At 43.4% G+C, this 15,103-nt stretch overlaps 1 long non-coding RNA gene across 1 annotated transcript in view; it reads left to right on the top strand.

Annotated features, from left to right (window-relative positions):
* The window catches only part of LOC140465092 (uncharacterized), a 959,861-nt gene that overhangs the window by 473,123 nt on the left and 471,635 nt on the right, over positions 1-15,103 (top strand). The gene's annotated exons all lie outside the window — the stretch shown is intronic.

Below are 15,103 nucleotides of genomic sequence, written 5' to 3'. Positions count from 1 at the left end.
GCAAAGAAGCAACAGATGGGACAAAGTGGGAAAGTGTAAATTTACTTTTGTAAAGTTTAGAGGCATAGACCATTTACTAAATGGGGGAAGGTTTTGGAAATCTGAAGCACAAAGGAACTTTGGAGCCCCTGGTTCAGGATTCTGTTAAGATTAGCATGTGTTTTCAGTTGGCATTTATGAAGGCAATGCAACATTAGCATTCGTTTTGAGGGGTTAGGAATACATGAACAGAGGTACTGTGAGGCTGCATAAGCGTGTTTAGGCCGAATTTGGAATATTGTGAGCAGTTTTGGCCCAATGTCAGGTTGGGGGTTGAAATGCAACAAGACTGATCCTGCAGCTGAAGGGGTTGTGATGAAGAACAGTTGAGGGGCTGGGTCTATACACCAGAAGGATGAGGGGGAGATCTGATTTGAAACTTGTATAATAGTGGATGTAAAGATATTTCCACTAGTAGGAGATACTAGGACCTGAGGGCACAGCCTCTGAGTGAAGGGGTAACCCTTTAGAACTGAGAAATCTTCAGCTCCAGGGTAGTGAATCTGTGGAAATTATTGTCTCAAAAGGCTGTGGAGGCCAAGTCATTGAGTGTCTTTAAGGCCAAGATAGTTTCTTGATTAGGGGAATCGAGGGTTACTGGGAGAAGACAGAATGAGGTTGAGAATCATGTCAGCTATGATTGAATAGTGGTACAGTCTCTGGGCCAACTGCTTCTATATCATGGTGTATGGTCTACGGAAGATGGAATTGATGTATAGTTTCTGTTTTCATTAGATTTTAAACATGTATGCCGTTGTCTTTTAAAATTACATTCTGCACACGCTGTCATTAAATTAGTACTTTGTGTCAGTTCCCGTGAACTTGTTTCTTCTATCTTTGTTTTTTTTTTGTCTCCTGTTGTGTAGCAACTTTGAGACTTTTCTGTTGCCATACATAATTTCAACTGTTTTCTGGCCCAACTACTTGCTGTTTACTATGCACATCTAATCCGTCCACCTCAACACCCTACCAGCCAGTTTCTCTGTTCTACTTCATTGTAAAGAGGCCCTACTCATCCATCACCACGTGCCTTTGGTTGAACTTGTTCTCACTCTCAGCAACTTCAACTCCACTGCTTTCTAAATAAAGAATGGTGCCATGGTACCAATGTGAAACTGTTATGCAAAACACTGTGGAATGTTCTTTTCTAGTCCTACCTCTACCCTTTTTATTTTCTTTCTAGAACATTGGCTGTATTATCATCTGCTCTTGAGGTGAACTGAAAAATATTATGGACTTAGTCTCCAATTTTTGTCTTTTCCACTCCTAAATCTGATCTCATCATACGTTTTCATTTCTTTTCCCTGACTTCCCAGTGGGGAAAGAGGAGGACTTGGAGATATTCCCTTATGCACTGTGAGGTGCTGGGACTACATCAAAGAAAACCATAAGAAAAGAAAATGTTGGTAAATGACATCACAGGATAGTTGTAATTTGCTTGTTGAGTGACTGCTGTTCGGGATTGTTTCAATGACAGTAAGTTGGGGGGAAAAAAGACTATTTCTAAACTAGCACAGGGAAGGGAAGGATCCAATCTGTGAGTGTAAAAATATTCTATTTTCCACTGGTTTTAGGTGAGGGGTTAAAGTAACTAACTTACTACCTTCTTAGATATGGTGGGGCAGCTCAGCTGAGTCAAGTAGAATGGCATGGATGCTTATTATGACCTGTTAGTGTGTAGGAAGTATCACTGGCTTCATAAATTGAGTTGCAGGTTTTGGAACTCCCAATGGCTGGAGCCACTAAGTTGCATCTGAGAGATAGAGAACTGTGTAGCTAGCACATTCAGACGGATGGCCACTGCATATTGGGGGCAAGCGTGAAGAATGGGTGACCGCCAGCAGGATAAGTGAAATGAGCAGGTAGTGCTGGAGTCCCCAGAGGTTCTACTCAGTAACTGGTTTTCCATTCTGGATATTGGTGAGGAGGAGTTCAGTAAGCGACAGCCTGTGGCACCATAGGTGACCCTGCTGTGCAGAAAGGTCGTACCAATAAGCAATTCTTTAGGAACGTACAGGTGTTTCTGTGGACATCAACTTGACTCCAGAATGCTAGGTGGAATGCATAGATGGAAACATTATGCAAGAAGGAGGTCTTTAGGTTCCTAGAACAGTCAAGAAACTGGCTTTAAGGGCGATGGCACCTGTAATCGAATAGGTTATATCTTAACAGAGCAAGAATTAAGTTACTTGCGAGATGTTTTGAGTTAAACAAACTCAGCAGAGGTGTGGTGGAGGCAGGTTTAATTGAGGCATTACAGATGGTATTGGATGACTGATTTTATTTAAATAATATGCAAGGATACAAGGAAATGGTAAGAGATTGGCACTGAGTTAGCCCAAATAGCCGACTGCCCCATAACAATTTTATGGTAAGAATAACATATGCTGAATCCAACATTTTCTAATTTTCCATGTCTGCAATTGTGCATGCCTTGCATATTAATGTATTGAAATTTTTGAAGCATTGCAGTATTCTAATATTTCAAGTTCAATAGTAGGAAAGCTGAATTAAAATCCTTAAGCTGTATGAACCGAAGACATGGTTCCATGATTGTTAACTTTAAAATAGGTATACTAAAAGCTTTAACTGATATAATTATGCGCCATTATCTGTGAAGTTTGGTGTAAGAAAAGACTTTCAATAACAATTTTCACTTATATAAGCACCTCTTTAATATAGCAATATATGTAAAAGCACTTTAAAGAAGTTTAAATCAAAATTGACATTAAACCAAAGGAGATATTGGGATGGGGATCTAAAATTGTTTTTATTTACAAGAAGAGGAAGAGATGTATTCTTGTTTTTTTTTGAGAGAAGAGGTGGGGTTGAGATCGCAATTGCAGAGCTTTGAGCATAGAATGTTGAAAGTAAGAATGGAAAGATTGCAGAAATGGGGACTGCACAAGAGGTCAGAGTTGCAGGAAAAAAAGGTTTTGGAAGGTTGCAATCTGGATGAGCTCAGAATGATACATATCCATTCAAGAGTGTTCAGAATCTCTTCGGCATAGGATCATAGGAAGTAGAAGCAGGAGTGGGCCATTCGACCCTTTAGTTGACTTCACTATTCAATACGATCATGGGTTATCCAATTGTGGTCTAAGCAGCACTGGCTGAAATCCTTGATTCTCTTGTGAAAAATCTGCTCAACTCCTCCTTGCATTGATTTAGTAACTTAGCCTCTACTGCTTCCTGTGGAAGAGGATTCCAAATAAACCTTTGAGAAAAGAAATTCCTTTCACATCTGCCATAAACCATAAAAACAAGGTTCCTGCCTCATTAGGTAAATATGGAAAACCAAAATCTCTCGATATTTGGTCAGTTTAAAGCTTGAACTGTGGTAAAGGGCCACAAATCTTGTGCCTTTTGAACGAGCGAAAATCCAGATGACTTTCTCAACTGGATCCTTGCTGGAAAGTTTATGCAAGGATTGGATTTTGGTTGTGATTCTTTTGATAACTGAGTAGCCCATAGATAACATCTGGGCTTGTGATTAAAGAATGGTAGCATAGAGCTTTACAAAGTCACTGCCAACCTTTCAGGAAATATTGAGGATAAGAGTGAGAATCTGAGTCCCTGGCTCTGTGAAGTAGCGGTGTTAATTGCTAACCACTGAGCCACACTACCACCCGCAAAGATACCACTTATGACAAAAATTTCTCATTGTTTTAAAATTGTCAGTCAATCGAACTCATTTAGCTTTTGAGGGAGCAGGTTCCAGCTTTTAATAGAAACATAGGAAAATAGCAACTCAGAAAAGAAGTAAGTTACTTGGCCATTCAAGCCTGCTCAATCATGGCTGATCGTCTACCTCAATGCCATACTCCTACTTTCTCCCCCTTCCCCTTAACATCTCTAAAATCTAAATAAGTATCTATCCCTTTCTTGAATGCATTCAGTGACTTGACCTCCACAGCCTTCTGTGATAGAGAATGTCATTGATTCACTACTCTGTGAGTGAAGGAATATTTACTCATCTCAGTCCTATGCAATCTATCCTGCATCATGAGTGTGTCTCCTGGTTCTAGACTCCTCAGCCAGAGGAAATATCCTCCCTGTATGTAGTCTGTTCAACCCTGTTAGAATTTTATATTTTTCAGTCAGATCCCCTCTCATCCTAAACTCCAGTGAATACAGGCCCAGTTGAACCAATCTCTCCTCATACAAAAGTCATGCCATTCTTGGAATCAACTTAGTGAAGCTGTGCTGCACTCCCTCTATGGCAAGTGTATCCTTTCTTTGATAGGGAAAACAAACTGCATGCAATCCTTCAGACATGCTCTCACCAAGGTCCTGTGTAACTGCAGTAGGACATTCCTACTTCTGAACTCAAAGCTCCTTGCAATGAAGGCCCCATTATACCATTTGTCTTTCGAATTGCTTACCATACTTCGTGGTCTACTTTCACTAACATGTGTACAAGGATTCCCAGATCTCTTTATATATCCAATATTCCCAATATATCATCATTTAAATAACACTCTTCCCTTCTGTTTTTCACATCCAAGTCAATAATTTTTCATTTGCACACTCACTTGTCTTAATAACTCCGAAATCTACTTGCATCCTCCTCAACACATAATCCTAACCAATTTTATACCATCAGCAAACTTGATAATGCTACATTTGGTTCCCTCATCCATGTCATTTATATATTGTGAACAGCTGGGGCCCAAACACTGATCCTTGTATACTCCACTAATCACTGCCTGTCACTCAGAAAAAAGATCAATTTAGTCATAGAGTCACCGAGATGTACAGCATGCTGACCATGACTTCTATACCAAAGACTGATACCTAGAACAGATGCTTTTTAGCAGACCATGAAAAGGGACAAATCATTCACAAGGGCTTTTTAGGTATTTTCATGACATGGGTTTCCTGGATGACTAAAGCCAGCGCTCCTGAAATATGTAAGCATATGTAGTTAAGCACGGTGTTCCATTCTTAGGCAAGTGCTAACTCATTTTTCATGAGATTCTTCAGCCAGTTACTGGAGAAGAGTTGGTTCCCATTGTCTTCCTCAAGGCTAATCTTTGGAGTACCTTCTCAGAGAAAGGGAATCGTCCAATCTAAACCTGTGGAACTGCCAGCTCGACCAAACTTTTATTAACAGGGCTGGGTACTCCACCCGTATTTGCAAAGTACTCCTATTCAGTATAAATATTCAGAGCTCAATAAAGGCAACATCTCTGATATTGTGAGACTCCCTTATTACAGCACTGGTGCCAATTTAAATTCTGTGCTAAAAAATGAACAGATAGACAGGAAAAGACAAAATGATCTGCATCATGTACTCTTCTTAACCCACCTGAAACGTTTTGAAGAGCTAAAGGATTTTTAAGGACATATTGTGCTTAGAGTCATAAGGTATTAGAGCTGTACAGCACAGAAACAGACTCTTCAATCCAACTCGTCCATGCCAACCAAATATCCTAAATTAATCTAGTTCCATTTGCCAGCATTTTGCCCATGTCCCTCCAAACCCTTTCTATTCATATACCTATCCAGATGCCTTTTAAATGTTGCAATCATACCAGCTTCCTCCATTTCCTCTGGCAGTTAATTCCATACATGCACCACTTCCTGTGTGAAAAAGTTGCCCCTCAGATCTCCTTTAAATCTTTCTTCTCTCCAGTAGTTTGAGTATGCCGTCTTTGTTGATAGGTTCACCGTCCTGTTGTCTGTTCTGTATGTCCAGCAGGTTGGCTATTGTTTCTCTGGTTAGGGTTTTGTCGATATAGGTGAACAGTGCCGTTACATCGAATGAGACCATAGTTTCTTCCTTGTCTATGTGTATATTTCTGATGATGTCCAAGAATTCCTGTGTTGACTGTATAGAGTGTCTGGATCCACTGATCAGGTGTTTCTGATCAGACAACGGAACGAGGACATGCCGCAACCCAAAGGACTAGCCACACTACCATACATCAGGAGCACTTCTGACCTGACAGCCAGACTACTGTGACCACTAGGACTCATAACAGCACACAAACCAACAGCCACTCTCAGACAACAACTCACTAGGACGAAGGACCCAATACCCAGCATGAACAAAACCAATGTAGTGTACAAAATCCCATGCAAGGACTGCACAAAACACTACATAGGACAAACAGGAAGACAGCTAACAATCCGCATCCATGAACACCAACTAGCCACGAAACGACACAACCAGCTATCCTTAGTAGCCACACACGCAGATGACAAGCAACATGAGTTCGACTGGGACAACACTACTATTATAGGACAAGCCAAACAGAGAACAGCCAGGGAATTCCTAGAGGCATGGCACTTATCCACAGATTCAATCAATAGGCACATCGACCTGGACCCAATATACCGGCCACTACAGCGGACAGCTGGAACTGACAACCGGAAGCGGCAGAGACAAACCACTATAAATGCCGGAGGAAACATCACAGAATCGCTTCACAGGAGGCTCCCAAGCACTGAGGATGTCACCTAGACAGGGGACAAAATTTCTACAACACAAATTCCCAGCTCGGCGAACAGAACCACAACAACCTTATTATTGTGGTGTAAAAGAAAAACTGAGGAGACCAAATTAATTTAGTTTGTTCTCAATAGAGATGTAGGTGTGAACTCCCTTATTAATTTCTCAGCAACTGTTAGAAGCAAGAATGATTGCCAGATAAAATGTTGGCATAAAGACTGAACCTAATCAGTTACTATTGAAATTACAACAGAAATAATTCAGGTGAAGGTCTATAAAATTGCTGACCCATCTCCAAAGTTTTCTTTTTTCACATGCCAACATAAATCAAGCCAAGTCCCTTATCGCTAGTGAGGCTTGACTCCAATTGTACTTCAAAACACACCCAGGCATTCCAATGAAAGAAATCTCAACCTGCATAGAATCTGACTGCAAAATAGGTGACTGTATAGTCCATTGTGCTCGTCTAATATTTTTCAAGTAGAATGTACCACTTCCATCAATGAAAGTCCATCTTGCCAAAGCAGTATTTTGGCAGTTTATTTAATACCTAAAATCTACTGAGAAGATTGCCAGTTGATATCCAAAGAGTCTCTGCCATGGCTCAGTGAGTAACTCTCTCACTTCTGAGTGAGGAAGTGACGAGTTTGAACTCCTACTTCAGACACTAACTGCATCATCTGGACTGACTCTTCATTGTAGCACTGAGGCAATGATGCATTTTTGTTGGTGCTAACTTTCCAATGAGACAATAAAATGAGACTGCTTTTGCATTTCAAAGTTCTACACTATTTCAAAGAATAACAAAAGAGGTCTTCCTGGAGCCTTTGTTTTTTTTATAAATGACATCACTAAAATGGTTATGTAAGAAAGGGATTTATGCACCACATTGTCACTGTGAAGGAGATTTCAGCTGATTGACACAAAGGTCAAGTGTGTGAATTGGAAATTTGGTTCAAGTGGGAATTCAGTGCAAAGGGTGTGCACTAGTGCTTTAAGGCTTACTGCAAGAAGGAAATGGTAAAAAATGTGAGGTAAGTGAGAGACGAGAAAAGGCGAAGATCAAGGGGATGACCCAGAGTGAGACCAGTGGCAAAGTAACATCACAAACCATAGCGTGATGTAAATCAGGGAAAGCAGCTGACTGGTGAGGAGGATTGGTCAATATTGTTATGAATCAGATGCCTCCTTCAAATATGTCAAGGCAATAGCCTAGAGCCTATTTTTTTTCTTATTTAAAGGCAAGTGTAAGGTGCTGTGCTCCAGATATAATTCGATTGGCATATTGCTTGGTTTTAAGCAAAATCTTTATTCTTATATACGGTTAAAATACAAACCAAAGAAAGAAGAATTTGTATATAATTAACTACATTGGAAAACTTAACAGGATAATAGATTATTTAATTACTAAACACCAGTTGTTCCAATATAGCAACATCACATAAACACACCCTTGGCAAAGGCAAATTCAGTGCAAAGGGAGTCTCAAATGCAATGTTTCTCCAGTCCAGAAGAAAAGTACACAAAGAGAAGATTCTGGCAAAGAAAGGGAGCTCCAGGTTTTTGCTGTGGGTGAGAGAGATGTATAACAGCATCCACAGCGACTTCAAAACCTCAATAGCTGTAACCTAAACTAAAACCCTGGTTCTGTGAGAACCTGGCTCCACCCATTCATGCTGTTTTTATTGTTATAACTTAAAAAACACCCAAGGCCTCACAAGCTGTTTCCTTCACTGGCTTGGAAGAGACATCTTTGTACCTCTGGCTCATATGTCTTCAAAGAAAAAGACAAAATACATTTCTCAAAGCCATCACAATCTTTCTCGACTTCAAAGAAAGAGTAAGGTCTTTAAGTTTCCAGTATTTACTTTCGTTTTCTTAAAAATAGCTGGTTAAGTGTAAGATTGATACTGGTTATTTACTTTCATAGAAAGTATCATTTCAGTACAATGTAATATGGAAACCAGGAGCTGGAGTAGGCCATTTAGCCCATCAAGCCTACTCTGCTATTCAATATGTATTGACTGATTAGCCAACTTAGTATCCTGTTCTTGTTTCCTTCCAATATGTTTTGACCCCTTTAGCCTTAAGAATTAGATCTAATTCCTTCTTGAAAGTATTCAATGTTTTGCTTTTACCTTCTTTCTTGTGGCAAACAATTCCACAGGTTTACCACTCTTCGAGTGGGGGGTGGGGGGGAATGGGGAATGGGTGAGGGGAGGAAGAGGGAAAAGGAATAGAGAGAAGGAAAAGAATGGGCAGGGGCAGAGAGAATGGGAAGGGAGAGGGGAGGGCAGGGGAGAAGGACAGGGAAAGTTGCGGCAGGAGGCAAATGAAGAGAGGTGAGAAGGAGGGAAGAGAAGGAGAGTGAGGAGTGAAAGGTGAGGAAAGTGAATGGAGGAGGAGAATGAAGAGGAGGAAAAGGAGTCATGGTGAAGAAGGAGGCTGTGAGGTTGAGGATGAAGAAGGAGGAGAAGTAGGTAGAGGACCAAAGGTTAGGCAGAGAGGGGCATTTGTGACTGTAAAGGAATCCAGTGTAGCTAACTTACAAATGAAATAAGTATGATAGTGGTGATTGGATGGGCAGTGTGTTGCTGCTGTAGCCTGTGGAAGCTGCTGGACATCAAGCTGACCAAGTGTGAACCCATTCATAGTAAATGCTTGCAGCAGGAGGAACCTCGGATCCAAGTTGAAGATCTGGAGTTTGATTGGCAGATGTTGCACCACCTCAGGGAAGGGGAGGAAAGTGGCCTGAACACTGTCCTTCACAGGGCAGTCACATTCATTAGACAAGCTAATTTAAAATTAGGGACAGATGGGTGTGACTGCAGGTGAGGCAGGTAATCGCAATTCAGTAGATTGCGTTTGAGAAGCCTCAGCTCCTGTGACTGTCCAACATTTATGAGGTTTGTGCAAGGAAGGGGTGAGGGCTACAAATTGTTCCCTGCAGCTATAAGTGAGAGTCCTGAAGCTTGTGTTGGCACCCAGTACCAGGATTAAAGGATTTCTCCATGGGCCTGAAGAGGAAGCTGGAATGGAAGGGAAGGGATCCAGTTGTCATCATCCATGTTGGTATCAACAATATTGTTAAGAACAAAGAACAAAGAAAATTACAGCACAGGAACAGGCCTTTCGGATCTCCATGCCCGCGCTGATCCAGATCCCCTATCAAAACCTGTCGCCTATTTTCCAAGGATCTGTACCCCTCTGCTCTCTGCCCATTCATGTATCTATCTAGATACATCTTAAATGATGCTTTCACGCCTGCCTCCAGCATCTCCGCTGGCAATGTGTTCCAGGCACCCACCACCCTCTGCGTAAAGAACATCCCACGCATGTTTCCCTTAAACTTTTCCCCTCTCACATTGAACTCATGACTCCTAATAATGGAATCCCCCACTCTGGGAAAAGGTTTTGTGCTATTCACCCTGTCTATACCTCTCATGATTTTGTCGATCTCAATCAGGTCCCCCCTCAAACTCCATTTTCCTAATGAAAATAATCCTAATCTTCTCAACCTCTCTCCATAGCTAGGACCCTCCATACCAGGCAACATCCTGGCAAACGCCCTCTGCACCCTCTTCAAAGCATCCACATCCTTCTGGTAATGTGGCAACCAGAACTGTATGCAATATTCCAAATGTGGCTGAACCAAAATCCTATATAACAGTAACATGACCTGCCAACCCTTGCACTCAATATCCTGTCCGATGAAGTAAAGCATGCCATATGCCTTCTTGACCACTCTATTGACCTGCGTCGCCACCTTCAGGGTATAATGGACCTGAACACCCAGATCTCTCTGTATATCAATTTTCCCCAAGGCTTTTACATTTAGCATATAGAATTAGATCTTCCAAAATGCATCACCTTGCATTTGCCTGGATTGAATTCCATCTGCCATTTCTTTGTCCAACTCTCCAATCTATCTATATTCTGCTGCATCCTCTGATAGTCCCCTTCACTATCTGCTACTCCATCAATCTTAGTTTCATTTGCAAACTTGCTAATCAAACCACCTATACCTTTTTCCAGATCATTTATGTAAATCACAGTCAACAGTCGTCCCAGCACAGATCCCTGTGGAACACCACTGGTCACAGGTCTCCATTTTGAGAAAATCCCTTCCAAGATTACTCTCTGTCTCTTGCTGCCCAGCAAGTTCTCTATCCATCTAGCTGGTACACCCTGGACCCCATGCAACTTCACTTTCTTCATCAGCCTACCATGGGGGACCTTATCAAACTCCTTACTGAAGTCCATGTATATGACATCTACAGCCTTTCCCTCATCAATCAACTTTGTCACTTCCTCAAAGAATTCTATTAAGTTGGTAAGACATGACCTTCCCTGCACAAAACCATGTTGCCTATCACTGATAAGTCCATTTTATTCCAAATGTAAATGGAACCTATCCCTCAGTATCTTCTCCAGCAGCTTCCCTTCCACTGACACCAGGCTTACCGGTTTATAATTACCTGGATTATCCTTGCTATCCTTTTTAAACAAGGGGACAACATTAGCAATTCTCCAGTCCTCCAGGACCTCACCCATGTTCAACAATGCTGCGAAGATATCTGTTAAGGTCCAGCTATTTCCTTTCTTGAGTCCCTCAGTAACCTGGGATCGATCCTATCCAGACCTGGGGACTTGTCCACCTTAATAACTTTTAGAATACCCAACACTCCGTCCCTCCTTATGCTGACTTGACCTAGAGTAATCAAACATTTATCCCCAACCTCAACATCCATCATGTCCTTCTCCTCAGTGAACACCGATTCAAAGTACTCATTAAGAATCTCACCCATTTTCTTTGACTCCAAGCATAACTTTCCTCCTTTGTCCTTGAGTGGGCCATCATTTTCTCTAGTTACCCTCTTGCTCCTTATATATGAATAAAAAGCTTTGGGACTTTTCTTAACCCTGTTTGCTAAAGATGTTTTATGACCCCTTTTAGCCCTTTTAATTCCTCATTTCAGATTGGTCCTACGTTTCTAATATTCTTCCAAATCTTAGTCTGTTTTCAGTTGCCTACACCTTATGTAAGCTTTCTTTTTTCTCTTAGCTAGTCTCACAATTTCACCTGTCATCCATGGTTCCCTAATGTAGCCAGTTCTATCCCTCATTTTCATAGGGACATGTCTGTCCTGCACTCTAATCAACCTCTCTTTAAAAGACTCCCATATCAAATGTGGATTTACCCTCAAACAGCTGCTCCCAATCCACATTTCCCAACTCCTACCGAATATTAGCACTCTTCCTTTAGGGCCACTCTCGCCTTTGTCCATGAGTATTCTAAAACTTATGGAATTGTGATCACTATTCCCAAAGTAATCCCCTACTGAAACTTCAACCACCTGGCCGGGCTCATTCCCCAACCCCAGGGCCAGACTGGCCCCTTCCATAGTTGACTATTTACACACTGCTCTATAAAACCCTCCTGGATGCTTCCCACAAATTCTACTCCATCTAAACCTCTAACATTAAGTGAATCCCAGTCAATGTTGGGAAAATTGTAATTTCCCATCACCACCACCCTGTTGCTCCTACACCTTTCCATAATCTGTTTACATATTTGTACCTCTATCTCATGCTTGCTGTTGGGAGGCCTGTAGCACAGCCCCAACCTTCTTGCCGCATCCTTTCTATTTCTGAACTCTGCCCATATTGCCTCACTGCTTGAGTTCTCCATAGTACCCTCCTTCAGCACAGTTGTGATATCCTCTCTGATCAATAATGCAACTCCTCTACACCTTTTACCTCCCTCTCTATCCCATCTGAAGCATCTTTATCTTGGAATATTTAGTTGCCAATCTTGCCCTTCCCTCAACCAAGTCTCAGTAATGGCAGTAACATCATACTCCCAGGTACTAATCCAAGCCCTAAGTTCATCTGTCTTACCTACTACACTTCTCACATTAAAACAAATGCATCTCAGACCATCAATCCATTTGCTTTCATCATCTGCTCCCTGCCTACTCTTCCCCTTAGCCATGCTGACTTCATTATCTAGTTCCTTACAGGCTTTATTTACTACATCCTTACTGTCTACTAACTTACTCATTTCATTCCCAAACCCTCACCACATTAGTTTAAACCCTCCCCAACAGCGTTAGCAAAAGTGCCCCCAAGGATATTGGTTCCAGTTCTGCACATGTGCAGATCATTCAATTTGTAACAGTCCCACCTCCCCAAGAACCAGTTCCAATGTCCCAAAAATCTGAACTCTGCACTATCTCTCAAGCCACTCATTCATCTTGCCTATTCTTTCATTTCTACTCTGATGAGCACGTGGCACTGGTAGCAATCCTGAGATTACTACCTCTGAGGTCCTATTTTTAACTTGGCTCCTAACTCCCTAAATTCTGCTTGTAGGACCTCATCCCATTTATTCCCTATATCACTGGTGCCTATATGCACCATGACAGCTGGCTGTTCACCCTTCCCTTTTAGAATGTCCTGTAGCCATTCCTGACCCGTGCACCTGGGAGGCATCATACCATTTGTGAATCTCGTTTTTGACTACAGAACTGCCTATCTAATCCCATTACAATTGAAACAACCATGACTATAGCCCATCCACTCTTTTTCCTGCCCTTTTGTACAGCAGAGCCAGCCACGGTGCCAAAACCTGGCTGCTGCTACCTACCCTGGGTGAGCCATGTCCCCCAGCAGTATCCAAAATGGTATAGCTGTTTTGGAAGGAGTTGACTGCAGGGGACACCTGCACTGCCTTCCTACTCTTTCTCTGCCTTTGGTAACCCATTCCCTTTCTCCCTCAGCAATCCTAATCTGTGGTGTGACCAATTCGCTAAACGTGCTATCTACAACCTCCTCAGCATCGCAGATGCTCCAAGGTGAGTCATCAGCAGCTCCAGAGCCATCATGCAGTCTAACAAGAGCTGCAGCTGGATTAGTGATGCTGGAAGAGCACTGCAGTTCAGGCAGCATCCAAGTAGCTTCGAAATCGACGTTTCGGGCAAAAAACCCTTCATCAGGAATAAGGGCAGTGAGCCTGAAGCGTGGAGAGATAAGCTAGAGGAGGGTGAGGGTGGGGAGAAAGTAGCATAGAGTACAATGGGTGAGTGGGGGAGGGGATGAAGGTGATAGGTCAAGGAGGAGAGGGTGGAGTGGATAGGTGGAAAAGAAGATAGGCAGGTAGGACAAGTCTGGACAAATTATGGGGACAGTTACTGAGCTGGAAGTTTAGAACTAGGGTGAGGTGGGGGAAGGGGAAATGAGGAAACTGTTGAAGTCCACATTGATGCCCTGGGGTTGAAGTGTTCCGAGGCGGAAGATGAGGCGTTCTTCCTCCAGGCGTCTGGTGGTGAGGGAGCGGCGGTGAAGGAGGCCCAGGACCTCCATGTCCTCGGCAGAGTGGGAGGGGGAGTTGAAATGTTGGGCCACAGGGCGGTATGGTTGATTGGTGCGGGTATCCTGGAAATGTTCCCTAAAGCGCTCTGCTAGGAGGCGCCCAGTCTCCCCAATGTAGAAGAGACCACATTGGGAGCAACGGATACAATAAATGATATTAGTGGATGTGCAGGTAAAACTTTGATGGATGTGGAAGGCTCCTTTAGGGCCTTGGATAGAGGTGAGGGAGGAGGTGTGGGCGCAGGTTTTACAGTTCCTGCGGTGGCAGGGGAAAGTGCCAGGATGGGAGGGTGGGTTGTTTGGGGGCGTGGACCTGACCAGGTAGTCGCGGAGGGAACGGTCTTTGCGGAAGGCAGAAAGGGGTGGGGAGGGAAATATATCCCTGGTGGTGAAGTCTGTTTCGAGGTGGCGGAAATGTCGGCGGATGATTTGGTTGATGCGAAGGTTGGTAGGGTGGAAGGTGAGCACCAGGGGCGTTCTGTCCTTGTTACGGTTGGAGGGGTGGCGTTGTCTACATCCCGCACCTCCGCCCTCAGACCCCACCCCTCCAACCGTAACAAGGACAGAACGCCCCTGGTGCTCACCTTCCACCCTACCAACCTTTGCATAAACTAAATCATCTGCCGACATTTCCGCCACCTCCAAAAAGACCCCACCACCAGGGATATATTTCCCTCCCCACCCCTTTCCACCTTCCACAAAGACCGTTCCCTCCGCGACTACCTGGTCAGGTCCACACCCCCCTACAACCCACCCTCCCATCCTGGCACATTCCCCTGCCACTGCAGGAACTGTAAAACCTGCGCCCACACCTCCTCCCTCACCTCTATCCAAGGCCCTAAAGGAGCCTTCCACATCCATCAAAGTTTTATTTGCACATCCACTAATATCATTTATTGTATCCGTTGCTCCCGATGCGGTCTCCTCTACATTGGGGAGACTGGGCGCCTCCTAGCAGAGCACTTTAGGGAACATCTCCGGGACACCTGCACCAATCAACCACACCGCCCTGTGGCCCAACATTTCAACTCCCCCTCCCACTCTGCCGAGGACATGGAGGTCCTGGGCCTCCTTCACCGCCGCTCCCTCACCACCAGACGCCTGGAGGAAGAACGCCTCATCTTCCGCCTCAGAACACTTCAACCCCAGGGCATCAATGTGGACTTCAACAGTTTCCTCATTTTCCCTTCCCCCACCTCACCCTAGTTCTAAACTTCCAGCTCAGTAACTGTC

Source organism: Chiloscyllium punctatum, chromosome 41 (assembly GCF_047496795.1).
Source record: "Chiloscyllium punctatum isolate Juve2018m chromosome 41, sChiPun1.3, whole genome shotgun sequence".
In the NCBI taxonomy this organism is placed as follows: Eukaryota; Metazoa; Chordata; class Chondrichthyes; order Orectolobiformes; family Hemiscylliidae; genus Chiloscyllium; species Chiloscyllium punctatum.
Note: the sequence above shows the minus strand (reverse complement) of the source record. Positions and strands in the feature narration are given on the sequence as shown.